This window comes from Carcharodon carcharias, chromosome 9, assembly GCF_017639515.1.
Source record: "Carcharodon carcharias isolate sCarCar2 chromosome 9, sCarCar2.pri, whole genome shotgun sequence".
NCBI classification, from domain to species: Eukaryota; Metazoa; Chordata; class Chondrichthyes; order Lamniformes; family Lamnidae; genus Carcharodon; species Carcharodon carcharias.
In genome coordinates this window covers 129937200-129948325 of record NC_054475.1, presented here as the reverse complement: position 1 = coordinate 129948325, position 11126 = coordinate 129937200, and the positions used below count along the sequence as shown (strand labels likewise).

The following is an 11126-nucleotide window of genomic DNA, read 5'->3' as shown; positions in this document are numbered from 1 at the left end:
CGGAGAGTCCTCCGTCTGCTGCTAGGTGAATGCCTGCGGCGGGGGGTGGTGGGGGGAGGCCCTTAAGAGGGCATTAATTTCACAGATAAGGGCCTCAAGTAGCGGTGGGTGGAAAGACCATCCATGGGCCTTCCCACCATGCACTTAATCAGGGCAGAGGCGGAAAGATGGCAGGATCCCCATCTGCCACCAAGCTCACCACGAGGAGGGCATTAAATTCCATCCTGCATGTCTCAGTGAGGATTCTTCAATTTGATTCACCCAACAGCTATATTGCCGCCAACTAATTTTTATTGCAGGCTGGTGCCAGTAAAGACTTAAGGATGGCAACTAATCATGGTGGTGGAAACCCTGTTCCAATCTTTAGATACTCCCAGGGTACTATAGACTGAGCACTGAAAGTATTGAGGAAATATTTCATGTTATGGTGCGAGGTTAGCTTTGTGTCTGACATGCATGCCCAGTCCTTAGTACATGCTACTGCTGGCAAGACTGTGGTTGTACCATAGTATCAGAGCCAGAATCAAGGGAAATGTTTCACTCCTTTTCAACTGTGTGTGTCACAGTGTCTGCCTCTGCACTCATTAAATTAAATTTGCATGCTCTTCTTACAAAAATTTATTTTTCATAACCCATTGTAAATTCTCTGCCATTCTTACGCACAGATGTTTGTGATCTCAATCTTGCCAGAAGTAATAGGGCACAATCACTGATAAACATTACAAAACATGGATTTGCATTGTTCTGAAACACTGAACAGTGTGTGATATATTCTAGCCACCAGCAGGAACAAATATATTTCAGAACATTTTTTTTTGCCCAGAGCTGCTTTCTTTTCCCTTAACCTTATGTTTTAGTCAATGAAAGGCTGCATGTCAAACTTTAATTCAGTTCTTGGTACAATCATTCCTCCATTGAATTGTAAACATTTGATTAATGATCCAAGATCTCACCACAGACAAGATTTCAACCTACATAAAGGAATAACTCCTATTGGCCTATGCTGCTCAAGAAGAACCCCAAACTATGTTGACTGAGCTTGGATGTAACTAAATTACAGTAGTGGGCTAAATGTTGTGCCTGAGTCCTAACTATTTGGCTTGTAGAATTACAACAACAAGGTTCAATTTGCTCTTTAAAAGGGCCAATCTTATAACCTCAAGTTCTGAGCGCATCATATAGCTGTGGAGAACACATATCGGTCATTTGAACATACTCTCCTCTAATTTTTCATCTGTTACAAAATTTATAAAATTATCCCTTTTCTTTCTGCTTTTTTGTTTTCTCCTATCTAACTTTCACAGCCCTGGTAATTTTACAATGTCCATTCTGTGTTGTTCCCTCATTGGTATATAAATCCTAATGTGGCACAGTGCAATCAGCCATAAATGACATTCTACGTAACTGTGACCATGGTAAGCAATCCCTCTTCATGCTTCTCAGCCAGTTGTTTCATCCCCCATAAAGTGCTTCTCCTCTGTCATCCAGCTGGGTGGGACAGCAAATGCCTGTTTCGATTCCTTTCTATCCAGTTGTAGCCAGAGAACAGCTTCTCTTTCTGCTATCACACAATTATCCCTAAGACTCCAAGGAGCTACATTATGCCTCTTCCTATTTCTCATCAACATTGCTGCCTCTTGAATGCAGCATCCAAAAACAGACTGTCAGATTTCACATGTACACTGACACATCCAATTCCAACTCATCATTATCACTCTCGTCTTCTCCATCTTTCCTCTGATAATCATGCTGTTGGTCCATCATTAAACAGTGGATGACCAGAAATTTCCTACAATTAAATTTTGGGAGGACCAAAGACATTGATCAGGGTTTTCCGTGCCCGCCGGCATTGGGCGTGTTCAGTGGCGTGAACGGACAATTGGTTTCACAATGGCATGAAACCAGTTTGCGATCATCCGCTCAGCCCACAGATGGTAGGCCGCATCTCCCACCATCGAGCGTCGGGAACATCATTGTAATGCTGTAATATATCTGCATACCATTACTAGGCCTGCCTGCCAGAATCACTCCCCCCACCACGGCTGGATCCTCCGCCCAAGTCGCCAGGAAAGCATGCTGACGTGTCCCACAACAGCATATAAAAGCACTTGGCGGGCTACACTTTGAGGGGAACTCGGAGTTGAGTAATGTGGCACAGTGCTCACCAGGGTCGCCTGTTTAACCTCAAGCTTGAGGTGCATAGCCGGGGGTGGGGGTGGTGGGGAGTGGTGCAAGGGCAGCCCTGTGATTGAAGTGACTTGGGTGGGGTGACTAGGGCTGCACTGCAATTGAACATAGCACAAAAGAATTTGGGGTGGGGTGTAGGAAGGGCAAGGGAAGCGGCCACGCTTAGAGACACCTTACATGAAATGACCATTCCTCGGCAACTGAGACAGTACAGGCACGGACATTGATATGATTGGAGTTAGGCCTCTAGCTTATCTGCCCACTCAAACAATGCAGAGCCATCAAAGTGCCACTAAGTGCTCCAGAGCTTCTCACCACTCAGGCACAGGCTGCAAATTAATGAGTATTTTAGTGGGCTGAAGAACAGTTGGTCAACTGGGCATGTTGTACAATCTTCTTGCTAAAGCTGGCTATGGAGCAGTCACTGTTGGAGGCGCTCATAGCTCCTTGTAATGTCAGCATCCTGATTTGGACCAATCACCCCATGGTTCAAGCTAACAGTGCAGCCTTGCAGCACGGGTTAGGAGAATGCCTGAGCCTGAGCTGAGAGCACAGCATGCAGTGCAACGGGCGATGCTGCCGTCAATCGTTCTGGTGGGGTGGGGTGGAGGTGGGTGGGATTTCGGGCAGCCATGCAGTGCACTAAACTCTGGCCATCCAAGTGGGATGCGTTAAAGGACGTTCAAACTTAACCAGGACAGGTTCTTAGTACACCCTTGCTAACCCACATGTCTTTCTCTTTCACCCTTCAGGAGGAGTACATGGCAATCATGGAGCCTGGTGAGTGAGCTGTATGCCTCGTGGCTTACAGAGAGCGAAGACGACAGAGGAGAGAGCGACTGAGGCACCTGGCTGCACAGGGGGAGGAGCAGCACCCTCAGGAATAAATGATGGCTGGGTCTCCCACACATACTGTCAAACAGCCACAGCGAGCCATCGCTGGTCAGCATTTAGCAACACCCAAGGTCTATAGATGCTGCCTTTCATTCCTGCAGATGACCAAGAACCAATGTCGCTGAAGACTGCGCATGTCTAGGGAACTGGTCGATCACATCTGCCACTTGAAGTGCATGGTAAAATCGGGCAAAGTCAGCATGGTTTCATCAAGGGGAAGTCATGCCTGACAAATCTGTTAGAATTCTTTGAGGAGGTAACGAGTAGCTTAGATAAAGGAGAGCCAATGGATGTTATCTACTTGGACTTCCAGAAGGCCTTTGACAAGGTGCCGCACAGGAGGCTGCTCAGTAAGATAAGAGCCCATGGTGTTAGAGGCAAGGTTCTAGCATGGATAGAAGATTGGCTGTCTGGCAGGAGGCAGAGATTGGGGATAAGGGGGTCCTTCTCAGGATGGTGGCCGGTGACTAGTGGAGTTCCGCAGGGATCAGTGTTGGGACCACAACTTTTCACTTTATACATTAATGATCTAGATGAAGGAATTAAGGGCATCCTGGCTAAGTTTGCAGATGATACAAAGATAGGTGGAGGGACAGGTAGTATTGAGGAGGCAGGGAGGCTGCAGAAGGATTTGGACAGGTTAGGAGAATGGGCAAACAAGTGGCAGATGGAATACAACCGGGGAAGTGTAAGGTCATGCACCTTGGTAGGAAGAATAGAGGCATAGACTATTTTCTAAATGGGGAGAGAATTCAGAAATCTGCGGTGCAAAGGGACTTGGTAGTGCTAGTCCAGGATTCTCTTAAGGTTAACTTGCGGGTTGACACGGTAGTTAGGAAGGCAAATGCAATGTTGGCATTTATTTCGGGAGGACTAGAATATAAAAGCAGGGATGTGCTGCTGAGACTTTATAAGGCTCTGGTCAGACCACATTTAGAATATTGTGAGCAATTTTGGGCCCCGTATCTCAGAAAGGATGTGCTGGCCCTGGAGACGGTCCAGAGGAGGTTCATGAGAACGATCCCAGGAATGAAAGGCTTAACATATGAGGAATATTTGAGGACTCTGGATCTATACTCGATGGAGTTTAGAAGGATGAGGGGGGATCTGATTGAAACTTAGAGAATACTGAAAGGCCTGGTAGAGTGGACGTGGGGAAGATGTTTCCATTAGTAGGAGAGACTAGGACCCGAGGGCATAGCCTCAGAGTAAAGGGAAGACCTTTTAGAACAGAGATGAGGAGAAACTTCTTTAGTCAGGAAGTGGTGAATCTATGGAATTCATTGCCACAGAAGGCTGTGGAGGCCAGGTCATTGAGTGTATTTAAGACCAAGATAGATAGATTCTTGATTGGTAAGGGGATCAAAGGTTACAGGGAGAAGGCAGGAGAATGGGGTTGAGAAACTTATCAGCCATGATTCAATGGTGGAGCAGACTCGATGGGCCGAATGGCCTAATTTCTGCTCCTATGTCTTATGCTGCAGGATTTGGTGCCAAAGGGGACATGGAGGACTTCCACTGCCAGTGGTGTGAAAGTGAAAGCAGCACTCAATTTCTACACCAGTCGATCCTTTCAGGGCTTCACAGGTAACCTCTGTGGGATATCACAAGCCTCTTCGCAAGGGCACACAATTTTGTGCATTTCATCCGGCACCAGGACAGCCAGGATGCAAGAGCGATTGGTTTTGCCCAGATATCGGGTTTCCCACAGATGCAAGGTGCCATCGACTACACTCATGTGGCACTCAGATCTCCATCACAACATATGGCCAACTATATCAACCGCAAGGGATTCCATTCGCTGAATGTGCAGCTGGTGTGCGACCACCAGAAATGCATCCTGCATGTCTGTGCATAGTTTCCAGGGGGTGTGCACAACTCCTACATTCTCAGTTGATCACAGATCCCTGATGTATTCCAGGGCCCACAGAGGCTACAGGGATGATTCCTCGGGGATAAAGGCTACCCGCAGAGAACGTAGCTGATGACACCCTTGCGGCTGCCTCAGACTGCAGCAGAGCGATGGTATAATGATGTTCTTGCTGTAATTCTTATCTTGGTGGAGCAAACCATTGGGATGCTGAAAATGATGTTCCAGTGCCTGGACTGGTCTGGTGGAGCCCTGCAATATAATCCACAGAGGGTGTCAGGCATCATCGTCATCTGCTGCACATTTTACAACCTGCTGCTGCAACAAGGAGAGGAGCTGGCTGAGGAGGAGATGGAGGAGCTGGAGGTCTCCTCGGATGAGGAGGACGCTGACAGGGATGAGGGTGAGGCGATCCTCAAAGGCGATGATGACATGGATGAGGCCCTCGCACAGGCCAGGCGAGACAGGTGCGCTCATGAGGCCCTCAAAGCTGTTAGATTTGTGGAGGAGGACGATGACATGCAGTGAGGAGACACCACAGACCTTCAATTTGCATCTGCGAATGTTTGACTACGGGCTGGCTTATGGAAGCGTACTTACCCTCTCTGATAATGCTCCTATCATGGTGATGCAGTGGAGGCTTGATTGCAGGAGGATGACAACAACATGCAGTGAGGACGCTCCATAGACCTTCACATAGCCTCTGAGAATGTCTGACTCCTGTTGGCCTAGGGCAGCTCGCTTGTGCTCTGTGATCATGGTCATATCATAGAGATGCAGCATTGAAACTTTAAAAGCACCTGATCCTTTGTCAGCCTCCAGGAGCACAGCATCACTGGTCACAGATGCTGAAGAGATAGGGTCCAGCCCCACCTTAAAGCACACAAAGAAAATGACGGGACTCTGTGATGCCTGCCCACGACATTCTGGCAGCAATGACAAACACCATCGAGGTGAGGGCATCAGTAATGTTTCCAGGGAGTGCAAGGCTGGACCATCACTTTGGTCTGAAGGCTGCACAAAGCACAGGGAAGAAGCCCTTGACTGAGACACCTGCCTTTATCTTGTGCAGAAAGGCTTAACATCTGAGTGACATGAACACTGCTCACCAGAACAAGGAGCTATAGGCAGGGAGACATTCTTGGGAATTTATTGACAACAATGAACATAATATACAAATGATTAACACGAGTGTCCAGGCTGTGCAACTACATCTTCTTAACTTAAGCAGCAGAGTGGCGCAGCGGAAGCGTGCTGGGCCCATAACCCAGAGGTCGATGGATCGAAACCATCCTCTGCTATTTACATTCTCATTAATTTCGAAATGGAGCATTTTTGGCTTGGCCTAAATAGCCAAGTGGTTATGGTACTGGGTTTGGAACCCCAAAATCAAGAGTTCAAATCTCACAATAGGAAACTATGTAACTTCATCTGAAACAGATGGAAATGGGTTTGTACTTGAAAGAGTTACATCTTCTTAACTTTCCTAACCCTGCCGCAACGTCTTGCTGCTCCTGGACATCCACAGCGGAAGTGGAGGCAGCCTACTGACTGCTAAACCCTGTCTGTGATGACCTTTTTGCGGGCATCCTCTGGAGGTCCGAGACCTGGAGGGCCCCGGCCTGCTTTCAGGGTCCTTCTGTGTGGCAGTGACATCCTCCTCAACCTGTGGAGCTGGAGCTGGAGCTGCTGGGGTCAGACACAGGAAGAAGGGATTTGGAAGGGCTGGACACCACTGGAATCAGCTGGATGGATGGTCCTGTGGGGCACACCTGCTGATACTCATCCCCATGGGTGTCCAAGGTCCTCAGGTAGACTCTTAGGAGAAGGGGTAGCTGGAACGAGATTGAGCTGCCCTGCACTCTTTCGCATACTCACTGTAGGATACCAACTTTGGCAACAGTCACGGAGTTGGGCCTGCGCAGCAGAGCAGGAGAGACCTGGACCAAGGTCTCCATGGTGGCCGCCATCCTACAAGTGTTGACCTCAGTGCGTTGGCATGCTGGCGCTATCACTTTAGCCTGAAGACGGATGGACTCCTCCATTGTGCCTTGCAATATGAGGAGTGCAGCTGACATCCCTTCCTGATGTTCCTGAGCTTGACTCTGCAGCTCCAGCAACTGTGAAATGACTGATTCCAGAGGCTCGTCATCTGACTTAGACTCAGCAAATCTCTGGCCTCCCGCAGTCCCCTGAGCACCGGATGCCTGGGAAGTCCCTGCCTCCGCCAGCTGTCAATCAGAAAATGCAATGTGCTCACCAGATTGTGATCCCGAGGCTATTCTAAAGCTAGGTCCCACTGAAGTCTGTCTCTGCACTGGTAGAGGGTGTGGGTGAGTGCTATGATGGAACTTTAAGGAGGGTGCCTTCAGATTCCTCTTCAGAGGTTTCTTCGGGGCTTGATTGGAGGCCTTAGGTCATCGACTCCGTCAACTGTTTGCCAGATGTGCTTGCGGAAGCAAGGGGAGATAATTAGTACATGACAGGGGACTGCGGAACAGGATACATCACTCACAGAATGGTTGTCTAATGTAAGTTGCACTGCTGGATCCTCACTTGATAGAGCACAGCTGACCTCACCGTCAACACAGGAACGGTCCAGAGCCTCGCTGGCCAGCTGGATGGCTCTGTTTTCAAAGTCCATGAGGACCTTGATTTCAAGCATTCCTCCACTGACCCGTGACCTCTCCCTCTTGTGTGCCAGCTTGTCCTGCCTGAATAGAGATAGAAAGAGTGTAAGCAGGATGCCTGCCTGGCCAGATGATAAATATGCCTGGGATGTGTGGGTGGTGAGTGGTCCCAAGGACAGGTTGAGGACAATGAAGGTGTGTGTGAGGGAGTGAATGGTGATGTCCCTTGAACCGACAGTGAGTGTGGGCCCTATGAATGTGTGATGGGTTCGTGAGTGTGTGAGTTGAGAGTGTGAGAAGAGTGACTTAGCCTGGTGGAATGGAGATCATCATTCATCCTCTTTCGGCACTGGGTGACTGTCCTCTTTTGAAGGACATTGGCGCTGACCACAGCTGCCACCACCTCCCAAGCCGGATTGGTCATGCCACTGCCCATCCTGTGGCCAGAGCAAGGGTAGAGGACATCATGGCAGGCCTCCATGGCATCCAAAAGGTGTTCCAGTGATGAGATGCTAAACCTAGGGGCTGCTGTCTTCTTTCCTTTTGTGGACATCTTCCCTGCAGCAGTCATGGGCTGAGATGTGTACTTTATGTGTACTTTATGTGTACTGAGATGCTGGACTTTAAATATGGCATCCTATGTAATGAACTGGTGAGGTGATGGCATGGTTGGCATGGTTGGCAAATAAGAGTCCGCCCGCCATGGAAACGACGTGTTTCCCGGGAATACATGAGTAATGTGATAGGTTTGGGATGATACGGTGAGGAAACCCGCCATCTTGGCTGGCAAGTAAAAGGTTGTTCTATCCGCCTGCTCCCGCACTTAGTGCAAATCTGGGACAATTCTGCCCATTGTCTTCAGTCCACACAACAATCCCGGTTCCTTAGCCATCACCTCTATCCCTCCCCCTGGCCGTTGTTTGAAGCTGAGCCAGGTCACCTGCAACTTTGGTGTCCTAGACCCTGAGCTGAGATTCCCGAACGATTTCCTCTCTACCATAAAAACCACATGGTTCCATCTCCCAATTCAGTCCTGCTTCAGCTTATCTTTTGCTGGAACATTCATCCATGCCCTTGTTACCTCTTGACTCAATTATTCTAAACCCTTCCCGGTTGGCCTTCCACCTTACATCGTCCGTAACACTGAATTAATTCAAAACTCTACTGTCTGTTTCCTAAGTACCAAGTCCTGACACAAATCATCTCCGTGCTTATTGACCTACATTGGCTCCCAGAATGGCAACAATTCAATTTTAAATTTCTCATCCTTGTTTTCAAATTCCTCCATGGCCTTGTCCTTCTCCATCACTGTAGCTTCCTCGATCCCTACATTCCTCCAAGATCTCTGTACCCTTCCAATTCTGACCTATTGCACATCCTCAATTTTCATCACTTATCATTGGTAGGCGTGCTTTTAACTGCCTAAAGCCTAAAATCTTGAATAGCCTCTCCACCTCTCTTTCTCTCTCTTTCTTTAGTTTGCTTCTTAAAACCTACTGCTTTGACCAATTGCTTTTCATCACCTGTCTTTATATCTCCTTGTGTGGGTCAAATTTTGTTTAGCAATGCTCCTGTGAAGTAAAGTGGAACAGTTTATGTCATTCATTAAAGGTGTTTTATAAATACAAGTTGTTATTGTATTGGCAGTTTGAGATATAAACAAGTTAATGGAAATACTGGGCAGAACATTCAACTTCTGCTGTGGTGTACAATGGTGATAGCAGATCGGCTTTAGGCTCCCTGATGGAGCCAAAAGTTTCTGCTCTCCCTGTCCTCTCCACCCAGCATGTGGCGAATGCCCAGTGATTATTTTTAAATGGTGTGAGTGCTCACTGCTTTGATGCTAATGACCAATTCCAGGAATTGGGATGGTGTACTTGCCAGGACAGATAGGCAGTGGATTGTATTTTGGTAGAGAACCAGCTCAATCAGAATTTCAGGACCCATATCTCTCACTGGGGTTATTTTTTTACTTTGAGTGATAGTTCATCCTGTAACTAAAGGGTGACATAGGTCCGTCCAGTTCCTCTTCTCTTTCCCTTGAAGGCTCTGAGACTTCTAGTTACACTGTTGATTGGCTCTGGAGTGTAACATTTGTCATTTTAGAAGTGTCAGGCACTTCCATGTACCCCAAACAAGTGGCCATATATTTATGTACAGGCCTAGACAGGTAATGCTGGATTTTCCTCACTACATTGACAGCAATCGAAATAGCAGGAAAAGTTTCCCCATATTTTCTTGGCCCTGCCCCTGCTATCCACTTCTCCAGCACATGGAAGTCAATAGGAAGTAAGGGTCCAAGAAGTCTCTTCATTTTTTTGACTTTGGGCCATGTAACCAGGGACCAGCAAGAGGGGGTAGGAGTAGCAATCCCAGTGAGCAGTATGTTTGAGGGAGCGGTCCCAGTAGTGGGTTCATTTCCCTTTCTTAAGGCCCCTTACTTCTTGGGTGAGGTTCTGTAGTTCATAGGGAGCCTATGTGTAAATTCTTGAAGAAAATCCTTGGTGCTCTTCCACCCTGTTAAAGTATTTCTCCTTCGACGTTACACTGAATGTCCCTCAGCAGCATTACCAAATTTAGCTTTCCGCAATTGTGGTCTTCGTTTCATTGGCTGGGAATCTGGCAGATCCCCAACCTGCAAAAATAATACCAGGAAAAAGATCAGGGTCACAATGGCATTGGGCACAACTTCTACCTTGACCCTAATCTGTGGGAGAGGAGCTGGGGTGAAATGAAATATTCAGGCCTCAGTGTCCACAATCTATTTGGTTTGGGAGTGTCGCTTTTTCTGAACATTCCCTGGCTGTCCTGGGTGTGGAGTCAGGAGTGGGTATAACTACAACAGGAGTTGTCACTCCTTAGGCTCCAGTAGGACCCAACATATGTGTAGAGACAGGTAAGACAAGCGAGTGTTAGCATATCATCCTTCAGCAGGCCAGATGTGGGCCCCACCAGTAGAGCCAGCAAAGTGACCTGGGCCTCTTAAAATCAGGATTTTAATAAAAACGAGTGGATTGTTCCCTTGTCCAGGGACCTGAGTGAACACATAGTAGGGTTTGTCAGGGGGAGCCTGGGAACTTCTCTCCAGACAGATTGGTGGCTGCAAAAGATTCTGGCTACAACATGGACAATTTGATAACACAAATATGCCCACAAATTGCACCTCCAAAATCCTGATGGGCTCAGTGCTGCAGGGCCTCACCAAGGTCATGCTCTACAAAGTTTCAGGACCCAAATGTTCACATATGCACACTTTCCAGCACAGGTCACTAGATCAGGAGTAAAATCAATGTCCAATTCACCCCCTTAGCCCACCATCCTGATCTGTCTTCTGGACTGCAGCAGAGATTGCAACGTATAGTAGCTAAGCAAACTTTATGAGTAACACTTGGTTCATATGATCTCCTGGACTGGTTTCAATTGCCTGAGGGGATCAGAGAGGAATGTTAGAGAGTATTTTTTCCCTTATTGCCTCTGGGCTTTTTTTCCTAAGTTTTTTATTGCCTCCTTCAGGAAATAACGTAGCTGAGGGTTTAGGGATGAGG

At 47.7% G+C, this 11126-nt stretch overlaps 1 non-coding gene across 1 annotated transcript; it reads left to right on the top strand.

Moving 5' to 3' along the window:
- Window positions 1-6180: 6180 nt before the first annotated feature.
- Window positions 6181-6252, top strand: trnam-cau. Its single transcript has one exon. It is a non-coding gene; the product is annotated as a tRNA-Met (tRNA).
- The last annotated feature ends 4874 nt before the right edge of the window (window positions 6253-11126 follow it).